This window comes from Odocoileus virginianus, chromosome 18 (genome assembly GCF_023699985.2).
Source record: "Odocoileus virginianus isolate 20LAN1187 ecotype Illinois chromosome 18, Ovbor_1.2, whole genome shotgun sequence".
NCBI classification, from domain to species: domain Eukaryota; kingdom Metazoa; phylum Chordata; class Mammalia; order Artiodactyla; family Cervidae; genus Odocoileus; species Odocoileus virginianus.
Genome location: NC_069691.1, coordinates 28,273,468 through 28,282,615, shown reverse-complemented (window position 1 = coordinate 28,282,615; position 9,148 = coordinate 28,273,468).

The window sequence follows — 9,148 nt, the reverse complement described above, 5'->3', positions numbered from 1 at the left end:
TAATCCAAGCCCCCTAGGGCTCACTTTTATTACTGTCACTTTCAACTCTGTATCAACTCATGCTTCTCCACCAGGACCAACTGTGATATAGGAATCTTTCCTGTAGCCCTTTTTGATTTCTTCTGCCAATGAACAAATGTAACTTTAATGTCATTTATCTGCCCTCCCAGTGATATCATGATCATATCTCTCTTCCTTTTCCAAATTAAATTAAAATTACATGGAATAATTAAATTTCATATAGATAAGAGGTTTAATATTACATCCTTCAGATCACATTCTGCTCTAAATATTTTAAACAAGTGTCAGGAGAGTGTGTAATTTCCTTGGTTCTGTTTCATCATAACAAAAATTTGAAGCGATGGACCAGCATTGCAGCCCTTGGACAGACCAGTGTTACAGCTCCATGTTACACCTCAGTTTTATTTAGAAAATAAAGGAAAATACATCCTTCAGGCGTGAGGGGATGCTGACCCAAAAGACTTGAGAGAAGAGAGAGAGGGAGAGACCCCAGCCCTTTGGCTCCTCTTTTTATGTTTTTTTCTCCTCCCCCTAGGCCTGCCCTGTGTAAATTGGGCTAACCAGGAGAGCTGTTTGTCTTACCTGAGGCCCTCACTCCGGTCCTCGGACCTTCCTTTGTTCTATTTTCGCGGATTTTCCCCGTACTTGTCTTTTAGCCACTGCCATTCTGGACTCATTTTTCCTATTCTAACTACCTAACACAAGCAAGTAAAACATGAAAAACTACAGCAAAGCCCATCAAAATCTAAAGACTTACATAGTTCACAGAGGTCTTGCCTCTGGACTTCTAGTTCCAATTTTGCAACAGCCTGGGTTCCTGCCATTCTCCTGGGCCAGTGTTCACTTTGCTCTGTGCGGCCGCACTGTGCCATAATGGAGAGCTGCTCAAGTATTTCTTGCCCTGAGATTCCCCCATGGCAACCAGCCTTAGTGTAGTTAGGACCTTTGTCCTTACTGTTAAACTACGAATCAAGAGGCCTTACTTTTAACTCTTGAAACCCAAACAGCTAATTCTATTGCTTATCCTAAGCAATGGGTTTAATGTTGGAAATCCTACATTATGAAATCTCTTTGTAAATATAGGGTATTCTTCATTTCTATAATAACTATGTAAAAGAAGTTATCTTATAGACCTTTTGGAGAAGGAAGGGAAGGGGATGGTACATGTTTATTCTTTAGTAAAATATTCTGTTTATAAAATATAGACTTTAGTTTTAAATACAATAAAAAGAAATACAATATTTTTAAAAATGGAACTTATTCCTAAACAGGAAAAAAGCACCTTCAAATATAGAAATAATAGTTTGAAGTGTATCATTATTGAAATAAAGAAAGCTTAGTGTTTCAGTGAATAGGATTTGATGTTGAGAAAATATATATTTTAGCTGCTGTTTTACTATATCACCAAATCAAGGTGACTAAATCTCTTTTGTACTTTGTTCCCTAATCCATAAAATTGACATTACTTATCAAGAGAACACATTGGTCATAACAAACATCCCTCTTCCAAAACACAAGAGAAAACTCTGCACATGGACATCACCATATGGTTAATATGGAAATCAGATTGATTACATTCTTTGCAGCTGATGATGATGAGGTCTATATAGTCAGCAAAAACAAGACCTGGAGCTGACTGGGGCTCAGATCATGAACTCTTTATTGCAAAATTCAGATTTAAATTGAAGAAAGTAGGGAAAACCACTAGACCATGCAGATGTAAATCAAATCCCTTATGATTATGCACTGGAGGTGACAAATAGATTGAAGGGATTAGATCTGGTAGACAGAGTGCCTGAAGAACTATGGATGGAGGTTCATAGCATCATACAGGAGGTGGTGACCAAAATCATTCCGAGAAAGAGAAATGCAAGAAGGCAAAGTAGTTGTCTGAGGAGGCCTTATAAATAGCTGAGAAAGGAAAAGAAGTGAAAGGCAGAGGAGAAAGAGAAAGATGTACCCAACTGAATGAAAAGTTCCAGAGAATAACAAGGAGATGTAAGGAAGCCTTCTTAAATGAACAGTGTAAAGAAATAGAGGAAAACAATAGAATGGAAAAGATTAGTGACCTCTTTTGAGTAAATTAGAGATACCAATGGAATATTTCATGCAAAAACAGACACAATAAAGGACAGAAATGGCAAGAACCTAACAGAATCAGAAGAGATTAAGAAGAGGTGGCAAGAATGCACAGAATCATACAAAATAGGTCTTAATGACCCGGATAACCATGATGATGTGATCACACCTAAAGCCAGACATTCTGGAGTGTGAAGTCAAGGCAGACATAGAAAGCATTACTATGAACAAAACTAGTGGAGATGATGGAATTCCAGCTGAGCTATTTCAAATTCTAAAAGATGATGCTGCACTCAATATGCGAGCAAATTTGGAAATCTCAGCAGTGGCCACAGGACTGGAGAAAATCAGATTTCATTCCAATCCCAAAGAAAGGCAATGTCAAAGAATGTTCAAACTACTGTATAATTGCACTCAGTTAACATGTTAGCAAGGTACTGCTCAAAATCCTTTAAGCTCGGCTTCAGCAGTATGTAAACTGAGACCCTCCAGAGGTACAAACTGGATTTTAAAAAGGCAGAGGAACCAGAGAGCAAATTGCCAACATTTTTTGGGTTGTACAAAAAGTAAGAGAATTCCAGAAAAAGCATCTACTTATTCATTGACTATGCAAAAGCCTTTGATTGAATGGATCACAACAAAGTGTGGAAATTTTTAGAGATGGGAATATCAGACCACCTTACCTGCCTGCTGAGAAACGTGTATGCAGGTCCAGAAGAAAAAGTTAGAACCAGACATAGAACAATGGAGTGGTTCAAAATTGTGAAAGGAGTATATCAAGGCTATATATTATCACCTGCTTATTTAGCTTATATGCAGAGTACATCATATCCCACATTTTTTGGTGTCAGCTATGGGTTCATGATCTCTGAAGGAAGAATTCACTGCAGGACAAAAGAATGCAGTTGCTAAGGTCTTTAAAGCAGTGTAACAGTCTTATTTAAAGTCAGAAAATAACAGAGACAGCTTATGGCACAGAAACCAGAAGGAGGTAGAAAGAGACTCACTTAGGACTTTAAGACATCTCATTATATACCTTTTGCCCTGTTACTAAAAATAGCTTTTGCATATAATTGGACAGTTAACATTAGGTCAGTTCTTTTAGATCTTATAATGAAGGTGGGTCTCTTGATAACATCAAGGAGCCTATTATTTTGGCTTCTTTGTTATCATTTAACCAGTTTCCTAGCTCTCGCTTCTGTTGTAGGTAACTGACCATAAATTCCAAATAGCCATAAATTCCAAGACATGGGTGATGATGTGACTGGGCCCAATGGACTGTCTATCAATTTACCTAAAGAATGATATCAATCATGCAAAATGCCAGGCTGGATGAATAAAAAGCTAAAATCAAAATTGCCAACAGAAATAGGATATGTAGATAAGTTAAGCTGCTCAGTCATGTCTGACTCTTTGTGCCCCCATGGACTGTAACAGGCCTGGCTCCTCGGTCCATGGAATTTTCCAGGCAAATTTTCCAGGAGTCGGTTGCCATTTCCTTCTCCAGGAGATCTTTCTGATCCAGGGATAGAACTTGGGTCTCCTGCACTGCAAGCAGACGCTTTACTATCTGAGCCACAAGCATTTATGGATATGCAGATGATACCATTCTAATGGCACAAAGTGAAGGGAATCTAAAAAGCCTCTTGATGAGGGTGAAAGAGGAGAGTGGAAAAAGTTGACTTCAAATTCAACATTCAAAAAATTAAGATTATGGTATCTGGTACCATCACTTAATGGCAAATAGAAGGGGAAAAATTGGAAACAGTGGCAGATTTTATTTTCTTGGGCTCCAAAATCACTGCAGACAGTGACTGCAACCGTGAAATACAAAGCCGCTTGCTCCTTGGAAGAAAAGCCGTGACAAACTTAGACATCATATTAAAAAGCAGAGACATCACTTTGCGGACAAAGGGTCACCTAGTCAAAGCTCTGGTTTTCCCAGTAGTCAAGTATAGATGTGAGAGTTGGACCATAAATAAGACTAAGCCCCTAAGAATTGATGCTTTTGAATTTTGGTGTTGGAGAAGACTCTTGAGAGTCCTTTGAACAGCAAGGGATCAAACTTGTAATCCTAAAGGAAATCAACCCTGAATATTCATTGGAAGGACTGATGCTGAAGCTGAAGCTCCACTACTTTGGCCACCTGATGTGAAGAACTGACTCACTGGAAAAGATCCTGATGCTGAGAAAGACTGAGGGCATGAGGAGAGGTGGTGATGGAGGATGAGATGGTTGGACAGATTCACTGAGTCAATGGATATGAGTTTAAGCAAACTCAGGGAGATAGTGAAGGACAGGGAAGCCTGGCATACTGCAGTTCATTGGGTTGGAAAGAGTCAGACATGAATTAGGGCCTGAACAACAACAGCAAGCCTTATCTGGTAATGTAGGTCTTTCTCTAAAGCTGAGTTTAATGTGTTCCAGGGAAAGCTAGTGATATAAGAATATACATCAGTACCTTGGACAAATTGGGCAGATTTCACCCCATACCTGAAGATCACATTTGGTAAAAATATACTGGGCCAGTGTTTAATAACCATCTTAGATGTTATATTTATTGTTATGCAGAAATATAGATTATCATGCTATTTAACATAGCTTGAAATTGCTATATGCCTTATAATTTTCTGTATCTCTTTAAATCTTCAGAATACACTTATTTTTCTTGTTTGTGCATCTTTTCTTACAGAGCTATACATATTTTTAGACTAGTAAATTCAACCTTCCTAGAAAACTTATTGCATTACAAAGAAGATTAAACCAATGAAAGCAGACTTATTGAGAAAAGCTAAAAGGTGATTTAAAAAAAAAAATGGATAAACTAGTGACTATGAACTTCCTCATACACTGAAATATTTTTCACCATTTTATTCTAAAAAGAAAATATTTTATTATAAGAATTTAAATTTCATATAATATGCACTGAATAAATACAGTGAGCACTAGAAAGGAAATATTACTTACTATACAACCAATAATTAAATTCTGGCTATTAATTAGTGGTAGCAAAATAATATGAGAGTGTTCATATTACAAGCTATGACCATTGTCTAGATTTAACACTATATGCCAATACTTTTACTGAGTACACAAAGGGATACCTTCAAAATTTTATATACACTTAGGATTATAGATGTTGACGATCAGTTCTGGGATAATTTACAGGGGCAACGCTGATATAGGTAGGCATAGAAAAGAACTGAGGCCAAACTTCTGGAACTGATCATGAGAAATAATGGGATGCAAAGTCAAAAGCAGAATTAAAGATCCCATACTAGCAAGGTGACAGGAAGACAGAATTGCAAGTTCAGCCATGTCACTGCAAAATGTTCTACTTTAAAAGCCCATGGCTGGGTATTATGAGTTCCACTACTCTTAAATGAATGGAAGGAAGAACACTGTGTCATAATATTACAGAGCTCCTGACATAGTTTTTAATACATCATCATTCCTCCTCTATGAATTTACTTACAAGATTAAAAAACAATTATAATCCTGATTTCATACCTTATCATATGCTCTGTTAATTTTATCCCTTTGTTTAGAATATGGAAGTACTGTAATACAGTTTTTTGTTTTGTTTTGCTTTTTCACATGCTGTCTTGACCCAGTGTTGAGACCGTGGCTAGACAGATTAGTTCCCTTTCTTGAGCAGCAGAATATACGCACACTCCAGGTGTTATAGTGGGCAGATAGCTAGCTGGCTCAGCAGTAAAAAAAAAAAGAATCTGCCTGCCAATGCAGGAGAATCAAGAGATGTGAGTTCAATCCCTGGGTGGGGAAAATCCCCTGGAAGAGGAAATGGCAACCCAGTCTAGTATCCTTGCCTGGACAATTCCATGGACAAAGGAGCCTGGCAGTCTATAATTCACAGGGTTGCAAAAGAGTTAGACATGACTGAGTAGGCAGAAGCACGAGCTAGGTATGAGCAGAGGAATAAAGATAGGGCCAGGTGGCAGGAAAACATATCTTGTAAATAGCAGGAACAGACAAGGAAGAATAGGAACCTTCAGACTGACAGGAAACCATACCTTTGGGGTGAAAAGTGTCCTGAAAGCAGACAAAGAAAGGTGTGGGAAAAGTAGGACTCTCCTGTGTTTGAATGTAATTTGTTGCTCATTATGCCTTCATAACAATAAAATTAGCCTAACAGAAAAGAAGTACCCACCATGAACCAGTACCATTACTCTTCCAATAAAAGCTAAATAAGGACAAAAATCTCTCCTCACCTCAGGAAAATGGAGCTGGGATTAAAATGAGGGAATTCGATCCCCAAATTCCTCCTTCTCCAATAAGCATTCTGCCCCTTCATTTGCATGCCCCTCATAACAGGCTTGCCAAAGAAACCCAGGGCAGCAGCTTCTCAACTGTATACCCTGTCTCCCTCTGAGGGCATATTCTTGGTTAAATAAATGCTTGCTTCCTTTGTCTTGGATGTCTTTGACAATGAAGAAAGAACTTCAGTTCACCAGGAACACAACCACTTTGGTTATAAGGGTTTTTATACTCTAGGCCAATTGCCCCAGAGTCATGTACTGGACAACTAAAGGCAGTTTCTATCTTCCTCCTGCAGAAATTATTCAAATTAGTCCATCCACAGGAAGCCCACAAAACCCAGCTAACCCCGAGCCTACTTGTCATACACAGACTGTCCTGTACAGTCGCCACTTGATGTTAGCCTATCCCTGAGTGCTTCCCGGGGATAGGGAAACAGATGCCTGAAATGCAGGATACACGGGTTTGATCCCTGGGGAAGTGAATGGCTACCCTCTCCAGTATTCTTGCCTAGAGAATTCTATAGACAGAGGAGTCTGGTGGGCTACAGTCCATGTGGTCGCAAAGAGTTGGACTTGGCCGAGTGACTATCAGTATCCCTGGGTGCAATCCACTGTGTGTCCCTGCTTGTGTGTGTGTGGGTGATTAGTGGCTAAGTCATGTCTGACTCTGTGCAACCTCATGAACTGTACCTGGCCAGGCTTCTCTGTCCATGGGATTTTTCAGGCAAGAATACTGGAGAGGGTTGCTGTTTTCCTATTCCAGGGGATCTTCCACCAAGGATTGAACCTGCATCACTTGTGTCTCCTGAATTGACAGGCAGATTTTTTACCAGTGCCCCACCTGGAAAGCCCTGTGGCCCTGCTTGGCAGCTTTCTTTCTTTTGAAGCTGTAAGTTTCAAAAGGTTCTGTCTTTCATCTATTCAGTGCCCCTGTCCTATCTCACTATCAAAAGAATCTTTACATCTTAAAAAAATGTATCACCCAATGTCTGCTTGTGGAATCAATTTACAGCTGATTAAGTAAGGACTGATGTTGAAGCTGAAACTCCAATATTTTGGCCACCTGATGCTAAGAGCTGACTAATTTGAAAAGACTGTGATGTTGGGAAAGATTGAAGGCAGGAGGAGAAGAGGATGACAGAGGATGAGATGATTAGATGGCATCATCAACTCAATGGACATGAGTTTGGGTAAACTCCGGGAGTTGGTGATAGACAGGGAGGCCTGGCGTGCTGCGGTTCATGGGGTCGCAAAGAGTCGGACTTGACTGAGCAGCTGAACTGAACTAAATTGAACTGAAGCACCTACTTGTGATTTTCAATCCACGAGGCAAGTAGGACTCAAATTCCTGGGAGTATCAGGTATAACTACAGGGAATGTAGCCTCTGAAAAGGAAGCATGGGATACCAGTGCTCATTTTTCCAAGGGCAATGAGTTGGAAAAACCTTACCCTCTTACCATACAATCACTGCAGGCATCACTACCCAAGACTGAAGGTTAGAAAGATTGACCAGTGCCTCAGGGTATGCACAATTTAACAAGAGCTTTCCCTTGTGGAATCCTGCTGCTGCTTATAGTGGCTCCTGTGGAGTTCACTTTTCTGTATATCTTCATGTGTGCGTGCCTTGCGTGTGTTCATGCTTGCAAGCGTGCTAAGTTGCTTCAGTTGTGTCTGACTCTTTGAGACCCCTGGCCTGTAGCCCGTCAGGCTCCTCTGTCCATGGGATTCTCCAGGCACGAATACTGGAGTGGGTTGCCACTTCCTCCTCCAGGGGATCTTCCTGACCCAGGAACTGAACACGCCTCTCTTATGTCTCCTGCATTGGCAGGCAGGTTCTTTACCATTAGCACCACCTGAGAAGGACCCAAATCTGCATATACATTTTTAAAGACTTCAAAATATTGTATTCAGTATTTTCAAGAGGTAGATTTTGTTTTCTTTTGGTTTTGCTCCTTTTCAAGTGAAAAGGTTTTTCAGGATATTTCATTCATCTTACTGAGATAACTCAGATCTGCTAACATAACTAATAATTTTACAATGCAAGAGGAATGAGACAGGCCAAGTATTCTATAATACACTGATCAAATCCTATTTTAAGATCATTGCCAAAATTGTATTGTGGTCCAATTACAATGTAAGATTAGACTTTCTTAAGGAATTAGCTATATTTAGCAATATGAAATAGTAAATTTCAATGGGACATGGAAGCCTATCTAAATTTTTGATATGGTGATTTTAAAAAGTGGTACTTGTCCTGCTTCTGTGTTTCTACATCTTTTCTAAATGGCATGCCACTTGAACCATTAATAGAACCAAATTTTCCAACATACAACATTTTTTATAACATGTAATGATACAGAAACTTTGTAAAGCATATAGAGAATGTATTGCACTTGAGAAACATTACTTAAAATTACCTTTCACTTATAAGTCATTTGTCTCTGAATATATTATACAAATATTTCTCTCAGTGTGTGTGTGTGTTTCTTTTTTTTTTTTTAGTTTTGTTTTCAACATAAACCAATCTACTTTTGGTTCTACTAATGACTGTTATTTTGCTATAGGAACCCTGAAATAGACTCTCTTTACTAGATACAAATAAAAATGCAAAAAGAAAAATGTATTTACACAAGAAGTTTTGAATTGTTTCCATAACAATACTGGTAATAAATTGTCCTATATGTAGCACCGTATTTGTAGTACACACATAAAATGTCTTGGTTACAAAACTCAATAAAGTGCTTGATTCCCTGCCAGCTGGCATCTG